This window comes from Camponotus vicinus, unplaced genomic scaffold, assembly GCF_025532165.1.
Source record: "Camponotus vicinus isolate PSW18456_S1 unplaced genomic scaffold, iyCamVici1.0 SCAF_11, whole genome shotgun sequence".
Lineage (NCBI taxonomy): Eukaryota > Metazoa > Arthropoda > Insecta > Hymenoptera > Formicidae > Camponotus > Camponotus vicinus.
The window spans coordinates 7,109,825-7,120,504 of NW_028141947.1; positions in this window are offsets into that span (position 1 = coordinate 7,109,825).

A 10,680-nucleotide genomic window follows, 5' to 3' on the forward strand; every position below is an offset into this window, starting at 1 on the left:
ATAAGTGTGAGAAGAACACGATATTTACATTCTTAGTCGAATTTACACACTAAGTGTCGAGTGTATAAAATTTCTATTAAGCTATGTTATAAAGTTACTGTTAGACACAATTCTCCATTGTTTGTCATATTAACTAACATGTGCTGAACGATTAGTGAGTTACAATTCTCTATGCTTGAAGAGTGAAGGAATTAATCTGGCTTTACAACTTTAAATTAGTTTCTACATATACACTAAGCGAGAAATGAACATAATGTTAGTTTAATTTTTTAGATTGGAAAATCTGAAAGAATTAATTACTGGTCTGTGAATTTTGAATCCTGCATTATTAATATATAATAAGTGAAAAGAGACACTGTAATATTAACAGCTTCTAGATGAACTTACATACTAAACGTCGAGTATATTAAACTGTTATTAAGCTAGTGTTATGCAGGACTATTATATAATTAATATAAAGTGTTCTATGTTATCTCCGAACATTTGGTAACATTTAGAACGTCGTGGTAATCCAGTTATCTATATGCAGGTCCTTCATGCGTGGAGGATTGATGTAGTGTGATGCTGCATAATCGTGGTTGACCTGTGCAGGAAATTAAATTATATGTAATTTTCTTGTATGGGAGCCCATCGCGTGATTGAAATTGATTGACTAGTTAGGAAATATACACTTCTTTATTGTCGGACATATTAACTCACAAATGTTGAATGATTAGTGAGTTACAATTCTCTATGGTTGAAGAATGAAAGAAATAATTTCTGGATTTGAATTTCAAATGCATTCTACACATTAAGTGAGAAATGAATATAATGTTGGTTATAATTCTCTATATTTGAATAACTGAAAGAATTAATTACCGGATTATGAATTTTGAACCCTGTATTATTAATATATATTAAGTGGTTAAAAAAACACAATATTAATAGCCACTGGAATGTTGAGTGTATAAAATTCCTAATAAGTTGGTGTTATGCAGGATTGTTGTATAACCAATATAGTGTCCTACGTTATTCTGAACATTTGATGCGTAGAAGAGTAGATTATAAGTAACTCGTAGATAACACACGGTACTTTAAGGAGAGCCTTCTCCTCTACATCGGTGGTTGTATGGATGTGAAATCCTGCAAATTATTAGAATAATCATTAATTTGCGTTGACTTAATAATATAATATGTAAAAATTATAACTTGCCACATGGCTTGTTTAATAATTGTTGTGCAAAAGAGTAGGTTATATATATGACCTGCGTATATTAATACTGTACTTTCGTGGATAGTCTGCTCGCCTTGGGAGACCAGTTGTCGAAAGATTAAGATGGATGAATCGATATGATCATCATTTTTGTATCATCATTTTGTATCGCGTAGCAGCTACATAGCATAACATTCTGTAAAACACAAATAACTAGCTGATATATGTATATATAAGTATTATTAAGTTGTAGATTGTAAGACATATTATAACATTAATATATGTATAACATTTAGAATGTCGCTGTAATCCTGTTAAACAAAGGCAGGTCCTTCATGTAAGGAGGATTGAGGCAGTGTGATGCTGTCACAAAAGTGTGGTTAACCTGTGCAAGAGATTAAATTATATGTTGATTTGCTTGTATGGGAGCCTATTATGTAACTGAAATTAACTATAGTTAACAGTCAGGCTCCTACCATATGTTTATATCTTTATATCTTTATATTTTTATAATATCATTATACCTAAATAATGTTGGATGCGCGGTGACTTTTCCCCCTGCACCTCTCCTCCTGGGACATTGGTTTATTGAAGGGTGTATTATAATCTGTATCTGCGTACAATTGTTGCTAATTGTTGTTAGAAGTCGGTTGCACAATCGATGTATCGATCTATCGGCACGTGCATCCTCATACATATTTCAACATTTTGATGCTCATCTCAATGTTCACTTGTTTGCTATAAAGACAGAGAGACGGAAATTATTGTTGGGATATTGTAAAATATCGCTAACACATAATTAATTATAAGTATAGCCCTCCGAAATGAACATGCTCCGGTGTGTTTTGACAGGTGGTCTTAAACTACGACTCAGGTATAGATAGGAAGTCACTAGATTAAACCTTATGCCGCCTATTCATGGGTATGTTCGTAAAGTAAATTTCGAAAGACGAGTAACTGAAATTTACTTTCTTGAAATGCGAACTGCACTTCTTGCGCAGTATTAATATAGTTGAATATATAATAAACTAATAATATAAACTTATTTACGGAATTGTTAGAATAAGTAAAGAATAGAAATTAATTTTAATAATAGAAAATAATATATCCTTAAAGGTAATATAGTGTCTAAGTATATAATAATCATTTTATTAAGATTGTTATACATATATATAACTGAAGTATAATCAACAACGAATATCATACAATATTATTAGTTTATATGTATAATTAAAATCAAACGGATATAATTTATTAACAGGGCTGACCTTCGGTGCGTGTCTCCATCAGTAAATCGCATAAACTAATCTCAATAAGACTAAACGGAGTTCATGAGGGTGTTCGCCTATAAGAGAAGAGTTAAAATCTGAATACCATTGGTGCAAAATTTAGTGGCTGCGCAGTTGAAGGGGGAGCTTCCGGGAGGATGCGCACAGGGTGGGTCGGAATCTGGTTGACCCCCCCCACCCTCCTATAGCAGTTAAAATCTGTTTACGCTGCGCACTAGTTTGAGGGGGCAATTTATCGATGCGCACTGATGGTGTCTGCATTGGGATGTTCCCACTAATGTCATCGTAAGGTCAGACCTGGAAATTGCTGGAAATTGCTGTAATTCTTAAAACATATTGGATTTGCGCAATGAATCTTGCTTCCATTTTTGGGTTCTTGTTACACTGTTAGTAGAATATAAGATAATATTATCATTAATTTTAATTTAATTTTAATTAATTTTAGTTAATTACTATTCTTAGCGCACATTAAACATAAAAATTACAATGGAAGAGATTGTTGATATTCGCGACCTCATGAACAAGTTAGTCTTGAACAATGTCACTCCAGAGGATATGATAGGTTGCGCTTTGCGCAATCCGCACTCTGTTGAGGCGTATTTTGCGTCGGCGGGCAAATCTGCCTTTGGAAACAACATTCGGACTACAACGGCGTACACAAAGCTGTTATACGATTACGGCCAACAGATGAGCTTAGCACGGACTTACCTGCTATACAAGATAAAGGTTCGCGAGAATGATTATCTCTCCGAAATTAGTTTACTTAGGGGGATAACACCCCCTGCCGGACAGGAATTATCCCTCCTGAAGGAAGGACATCATAGGACGCCGGACAAGTCCTGTCTCCATGAACAGGTAGCGGAAAGCGACTCCGAACTTGAAATTATCCTCGATACTAGGATGATCAATGAAATTGATCTCTCGAAAGCAGCGTTACACGACATCAACAAACGAATAGCGGACAAAAAGAACGTCTTGCTGGACATCGAAAAACAAATGGACGAGGTGTCCAATTCAATATTTTCATCCGTGGATCGACAGGGGTTGTCAGAAGAACTGGATCACAATGTAATCCGCAGCTCCAGTAGGGTTGAGCGAACCCGGGGTTCAGAGGCATCCAATCGCTCTAGATCCGGAGACCCTCGAACATGGTCTCCAAAACCTATATCAAATATGGCAACGTCACAAGGAGAAGAGAAAAACTTACTGCCTGAGGGAGCCCTCGGATCTCTCAGGGGCCGGCACGGTGGTGCGCCCGACGTCGCCGGGTCGACTGTCTTCGGACAGAAATCATGCGAGGGCACTGTCGAGGTGGCCTCAGCCAGCGCCTCGACAGAACAAGCAGCTACTGCTGAGCAACCAATTACACTGTCGCAAGACGATTACCCTAAACGGAAGGATTGTACTGAGGATATGGGTGTTTTGAATCCGAGTGAGAAAAGAAAAGCAACATCCTCCCCGGATAATGATGACGAGGTCCAAATATCAGTGACAAGAAGACCCATTAAAACAAGGATTGTGGATTCCGTTGAAGGCGAGGTATCAAACAAAATGAAGGCTGTTTCTACTGATGAGGAATTGATTTTGGATGAAGACAAAGAGGATGCTGAAATATCTCCCTCCTCTACTGGTTCAATAAGTAACCGTAGAGTTACAAGGAGAACTGTGAGACAGAGTAATGTTGCTGCGGATTTCTCTGCGTTGGCAGCAGCTCGGCGCAGGAAGTCCAATAGAATTGTAAGAGCAGTTTCAGTCAGTTTAAGTCCCATCGATAGTACTGATAGAATAATTGATCCAATAGTCTCGCGCATCCTGAAAGAAGATAAGGAGCGAGGATCGATGGATTTCTCTGATGAAGACAAACAATCGGAATCCTCTAAAACTATATACACGGAGGAAAGTTCAAACAACTGCACAGACACAGAAACTAAGACTAAAACTAAAACTAAACGTAATAAAAAACACAAAGACGCTACGGTCAAAAATCCCATACAAAAGAGTAAAAAAGTCATTCCTCCCATAGTGGATCAAGAGGAAGCAAAAAAGGAGAGGTGCTATGACCGAGACGAGTGGCTAAAAATGGAGCCGGCAGCCATGGGTGCAAGATGCTTAGACCATCTGGGCAGAGCTCGAGAGGCAGAGGAGTCTTTGCAGCAATATATCAGGCATTGTAGCTGGTAAAATGAAGCAAAGCAATGAAATTGTCACGGCGATCACCAAAGCTTTTATTTCTAAATTGGCGTCATCTGGTGACGTATTTACTTTGCGCAATGAAAACGTAGCATTAAAGGCTGAGCTTAGTGATCTCAAGTATAAAGACGAAGCTCAAGCTAAAGAAATCGAAGCCTTAAGGAAAATGGTTATTAGCCTTGAGAGGGAAGTAAGATCACTAAAAGAAGGCTTTGGCCCCTTCCCGGCGGTTGCTTCTCCTAGTCTTCAATCAAAATTAACCAAGGATTATAGTACTACAATACAAACAAAAGAGAAAAGAAAAGAGAAGACGAACATGCAGTATCAACAACAGGATAAGTTCCAATCTCAACAGCAATTGCAACGCACGAGACAACATAGAGACACACACGAGAGTGACATGGAAGTGGACGTACTAATTGGTGAAACGCATGGCCATCAAGTTGAGGGAACCAATATGCAGCACCAAGAGGATTGGCCTTCAGGTGGGGAAACATTGCCTTGGTCCATGGAAACACAGGCGACAGGAAATGAAGATGAAGCGGAAAACAATACTGCGAAGAAAACTAAGAGTAGTGATACACATAAAATTAAAACTAAAGTCAGACTAGATAATATTTACAGCGAGCGAAATTCTAGAACTGGTAGCGACATTTATAAAGTTAAAACTAATGTTGGACTAGGTAATATGTACAGCGAGCGAAATTCTAAAATTAGGCTAATAGAGAATAAGCAGATTGTGCCTCCACAGCACCCCTCCCCCATTCCTGACAAGGAATGGGTTACAGTAGGTAGAAGAGGAAGATTTAAGTCAGGATCTAGCCAGAATAGTTATGTACGGGCTGATGCGTCTGCCTCTCTTTCGGCCGGCCGAAATACAAAGCGTGCTGTGAATAGTGCTGGCAATCTTAAGAAGAAGCTAGCCAAACCTGCTGTGGTCACAATCACATCCAAACCTGGTGGAGCGTCGTACGCCGATATTCTAGCCAAGGCGAGAGAGAGGGTGTCATTAAAAGACATTGGAATTCAGGAGACAGCTATCCGTCGTGCTCTAAATGGCGCTATAGTAATAGAAATTCCTGGTCCTCAAAGTAAACAACTGGCAGGCGTCCTTGGCTCTTGTCTGTCGGAAGTTCTTGGCGAAGAGGCAAAAGTGAAGAATCCTGTGGCCATGGGCGAACTCAGAATCAGAGGAATAGACCCCTCAACTACTACCGAGGAAATCAGGAACGAATTGATGGCATTAAGTGGCTGTGTCGGCGAAGATCTTAAGGTAAGCCCTGTTAATAATATGCGTGACGGAATGGGCATTGCATGGATAACCTGCCCGCTAGACATTGCTCTAAAAATTGCCGATCATGGACACCTTAGGCTTGGATGGACTAGAGTTAGGATTAAGCTCCTGAAAAAACGGCCGGTGCAATGTTTTAGGTGCTGGCATTTTGGCCATGTCAAAACTAATTGCAGGTCTGATAAGGACAGAACTGGTGCATGCTTCCGTTGTGGCCTAGTGGGACACAAGGTGGCAAATTGTGGCGCAGGCATGTCGAAATGCGCTGTCTGTGACGAATTAGGAAAAGAAAATAGACATAAAATAGGCACTCCGCGCTGTCTTATGAACCAGGGTTATCCTATTGGCGTTCATCAGATAGGCAAAAACTCGGCAGGTAGGTTTAGGGGCCTGAATAGAAATAATGATGATAGGCCACATTAGAATTATACAGGCGAACCTCAATAGAAGCTGGGGTGCCTTTGATCTGCTCAAGCAATACATGCTCGAGCATGACATTGGTCTTGCGTTAGTCTCGGAACCACCTAGAGGTCTAGTGCAGAGTAATACCTGCTTTTCAAGTAGGGATGGCCTTGCCACTGTCATTTGGAGGCCAGATGGTACCAAAGGAGCGACCTGTCGTATAGTTAAGAGCGGCAAAAATTTCGTTATGGTTGGCATGAAGGAAATTTATCTAATAGCTTGCTACATATCTCCAAACGTAGATGTTAATTCATTTTCAAATTTCTTACTAGACATTAGCAGGGCCGCTAATAATATAAATAACTCCATATTGATTGGCGGCGACTTCAATGCGAGGTCGGTTCTTTGGGGCTCCTCGACTACTGATAGGAGGGGAGAACTCACTGAACGATGGGCTGCTGCCTTGAATATTAGTCTTCTAAATATAAGCGGCGTGTATACGTGTATTAGAGCTCAGGGTAGCTCGATAATTGATCTTTCCTGGGTCTCTCCAAGGGTAATGGATCGTGTCATTGAATGGTCGGTTCTCGATTCCGTTGAAACTCTCTGACCACCTTTATATAAGAATTACGTTGAATTGGTCTGATCTCGTCGTGCGCGATACCACCACAAAAAAGCGCTGGAACTTCAAAAAATTAGACGAAGGACTCTTTAATGAAGTAATCGAGTTCTTGCTCACTGCAGAATTCCCTGAAATATGCAAGGAAAATCCGGAGGAGTTTGCGATGTTGCTAATTGGCATTGTAAAGAACGCATGCAATGTCTCTGCCCCTGTTGTTTCAGGCACAAACAAAAGGAAGCAGACATATTGGTGGTCTATAGAAATAGCTCAACTCAGGACCTCTGCGATCAGGGCTAGGAGAGCCTGGACCAGAAGCAGGAGAAGAGGTTGCGATGAGCAAACCCTTATTAGAAGAGCTAATTATAAAACGGCCAAAAAAGAGTTTAGGAAAGCTATTCGGAAGGCTAAAGATGCGTCATGGAGAGAGCTAATCTCCACCATAAACAGAGATCCTTGGGGTATTCCCTTCAAGCTAGTCATGGGTAAACTCAGAGCAGCCAATCCTTCTCTTAGTGAAATACTTGACGAGGATAGCCTTACAAAGCTTGTAGATTCTTTGTTCCCGAGGTGTTTAGCTCGCGGTAGAGTGCAGGACAATCCTCCAATAGAGTGGGTCGATGAGATGGACGTTAGTATCGTCGAAGTCCTACGATATGTTAAAAAACGCACAATTAAAAACACTGCCCCGGGCCCGGATAATATCAAGGCCTTTGCTTGGAAGAGAGTACCTGGTTCTTTGCTGATTCCCATAGCGAGTATGTTCACGCTGTGCCTTAGAGAGGGTGTTTTCCCTGGAATTTGGAAAAGAGCAGCTCTTGTTTTGATACCTAAGGGACCTAGTGGAGTATCCGACGTTGTAGGCTCGCCCGATTTGCCTCTTAGATGAGTTAGGCAAGACGCTTGAGAGGATTATTGCATCTCGAATAAATAGATGGTTGGATGGAAATGAGTTTTTCTCCCTTTCGGAAAATCAATATGGTTTCAGAAGATCTCGGTCAACGATCGATGCATTATTGAGAGTTCGTCAGTATACGCAGCCGGCAATTGACAACAACGAGTTTGCGATAGCTGTGGGCCTTGACATAGCTAATGCCTTTAATTCCGTTCCATGGCAAATAATATTAACAGCCTTGGAAGAGAAACAGATTCCGATTTATTTGCGTAGGATAGTGTCGAGTTACCTCTCCCATCGTTTTATTACATACAAAAACAACCAGGGTCGTTATGTCGAGCGAGAGGTTTCTGCTGGTGTTCCGCAGGGGTCGGTCCTAGGACCACTCCTGTGGAACATCGCGTTTGACTCTATTTTGCGGTTGCGGAGGGAGGAGAGTTGTCATACGGTTTGTTACGCCGATGACACCCTCCTCATAGCCACGTCGGATAGCTTATTTGAGGCAATTAACAAAGCCAATATTCAGATCGCTAGAGTTTCCCGGCATATTAGCAAATTGGGGTTGACAGTCGCAGAGTCAAAGACGGTGGCTATGCTATTCAGCAAACGAAAGCCGCACCGTATGCCTCGTCTTAGGGTCGGCAATGTGGATATACAGGTCGAGGACTCCATGAAATACCTTGGCGTCATAATTGATCGTTCCTGGAACTTCAAAGAGCACTTTAATTATATAGAAGGCAAGTCAGCGAAGGTTACGCGTTCATTAAGTAGACTCATGCCTAATTTGCGGGGTCCGGGTGAACGTAAGCGCCAATTATATGCCACAATTGTCACCTCCGTGGTTATGTATGCAGCTCCAGTTTGGGGCAGGGAACTTTCCTCATCCCCAGTTAAGATTGTGCGTGCCTTGCGTCGTCTGCAAAGAACTGTAGCGATTCGGATTGTGGCGGCTTATAGGACCGTGTCTTTCGATGTATCAACGTTATTAGCTAGAATGCCCCCTTGGACGTTGGAAGCCTCCTTTAGATGTCGCGTCTACGAAAGGATCCAAGATCTAAAACGTGTGGGAGAGTATTCTGAGCAGACGGAAAGGGAAACGCGCGAGGAAGAGACCAACATGTTTTATAGGCAGTGGGATATCCTCCTAGGTAATCCAAATAGCTGGGGAAATTACACTACATCCGCAATAAAACCGCATCTGAAAAGATGGATGAATTGGGAGCATGGGGAACTGAATTATTTTAGTACCCAAATATTAACCGGGCATGGCAGTTTTGGCCACTTTCTATATAGAATAGGGAAGAAAGACTCGACAAATTGTATGTACTGTAATCATAGAGACGACACAGCTGAACATACATTAATTGATTGTCCAGCCTGGATTGAGCATAGAGATAGGATGCTATTGGAAATCGGAATCGTCCCTCCAGAAAGAATTACACTTAGTAAGGTAATTGAGAAAATTCTCGAGAGAAGGGAGCATTGGACTTCATTTACCAATTTTGCAATCGCAGTCATAAATAAGAAGGAGGAGGAGGAGAGAAGGCTTGAAGCGGCCTCTCAAAACTCCCAATAATTATGAATTGATAGATTAGCTTAGATTAATCAATGCTACTTGTTTAGAATAAATTATTAATTGCTGTTATCCCATTGAATTTCCCTTTCTGTTTCCCAACCCTCTCTCCCGTATCCCTAATCCAATTTTCTTAATCCTATTCCCCACCCGCCCAAAAAACACTTCCCCCTCCCCTCCCCTCCCCTCCCCTCCTTAATTAGTTAATTAATTAATTAATTAATTAGTTAATTAGATACTAAACATCCTTACCTTACCATCATCCTATGTCCTTATCCTTTTCTTACACATTCATTCATTCCTCTCTGTGTTTGTCTCTTTCTTTTTTATCCATAGAGTGCTAACCCACCATGGTGGGGGGGGGCGCGGGGGGGGTTGCCCCTGCGTCTCTTTATCTTCCACTCATGGCGGGCGGGGCATCCCAGTAATTGCAGTGGCGCTGGGGTGCCCTCATTTACTAATTATCAGTGATTAAACCCGTGCTTGCCACGCTTGGTATATATTTTAAATAGACGAATTAGCTCGTATGTGGTGCGCTTTTGCGCATACGCGAGGCGACTTCCGGAAGTTATGCGAAAGCGGTCCCCGGAAGTCGCCGTTCTGCGGTTAGGACAAAAAAAAAGGGGGGGTTCGCGGAGGTGAGATGGAGGAACACCCTCTCGCTTAGGGCCACTCGAAAGGCTGGGATCCTCAAGACTCCCTTAATCATGTGGCACCTTTGCAGGGCGACTCGCTTGGGCACGAGCAGCTTTCCCTCGCAAGGCATGATGACCTGAGGATGTATTAAATAAATAAGTGTATAAACATTGATGAAGAAGGTAAAAACTTTATTTCTGTGTTAATTACTTACGGCAATAATAGGTTGAAACTTCGTAATTAGTTTATACTTTTACGGAGCGTCTGTCTCAGCACGCACTTGCTATCGAAATGTCGTAGTTTCGAGCAAGGAATGTTAGGAATGCGAACTTTTTACAATACAAGTTCTTATGACTTAAATCCTGATTTGGACACTGTGTACTACCCGTGTAATAACCGGAAGTGGTCCTTATCGAAGACATAGCTCGAATAGGAATCGAAATTAAGACCGTAAAACGGCACGAACGCTGTTGTCATTTAGTAGACTATTAGAAAATAAAGACCGGAAGTGCAACCTTTAGGCGTTGCGCAGTGGGTCTGTGGGCCCTTCCGGGGATGCGCGTTGTAAGGGTAGGCATCACGAGTCACCCTAC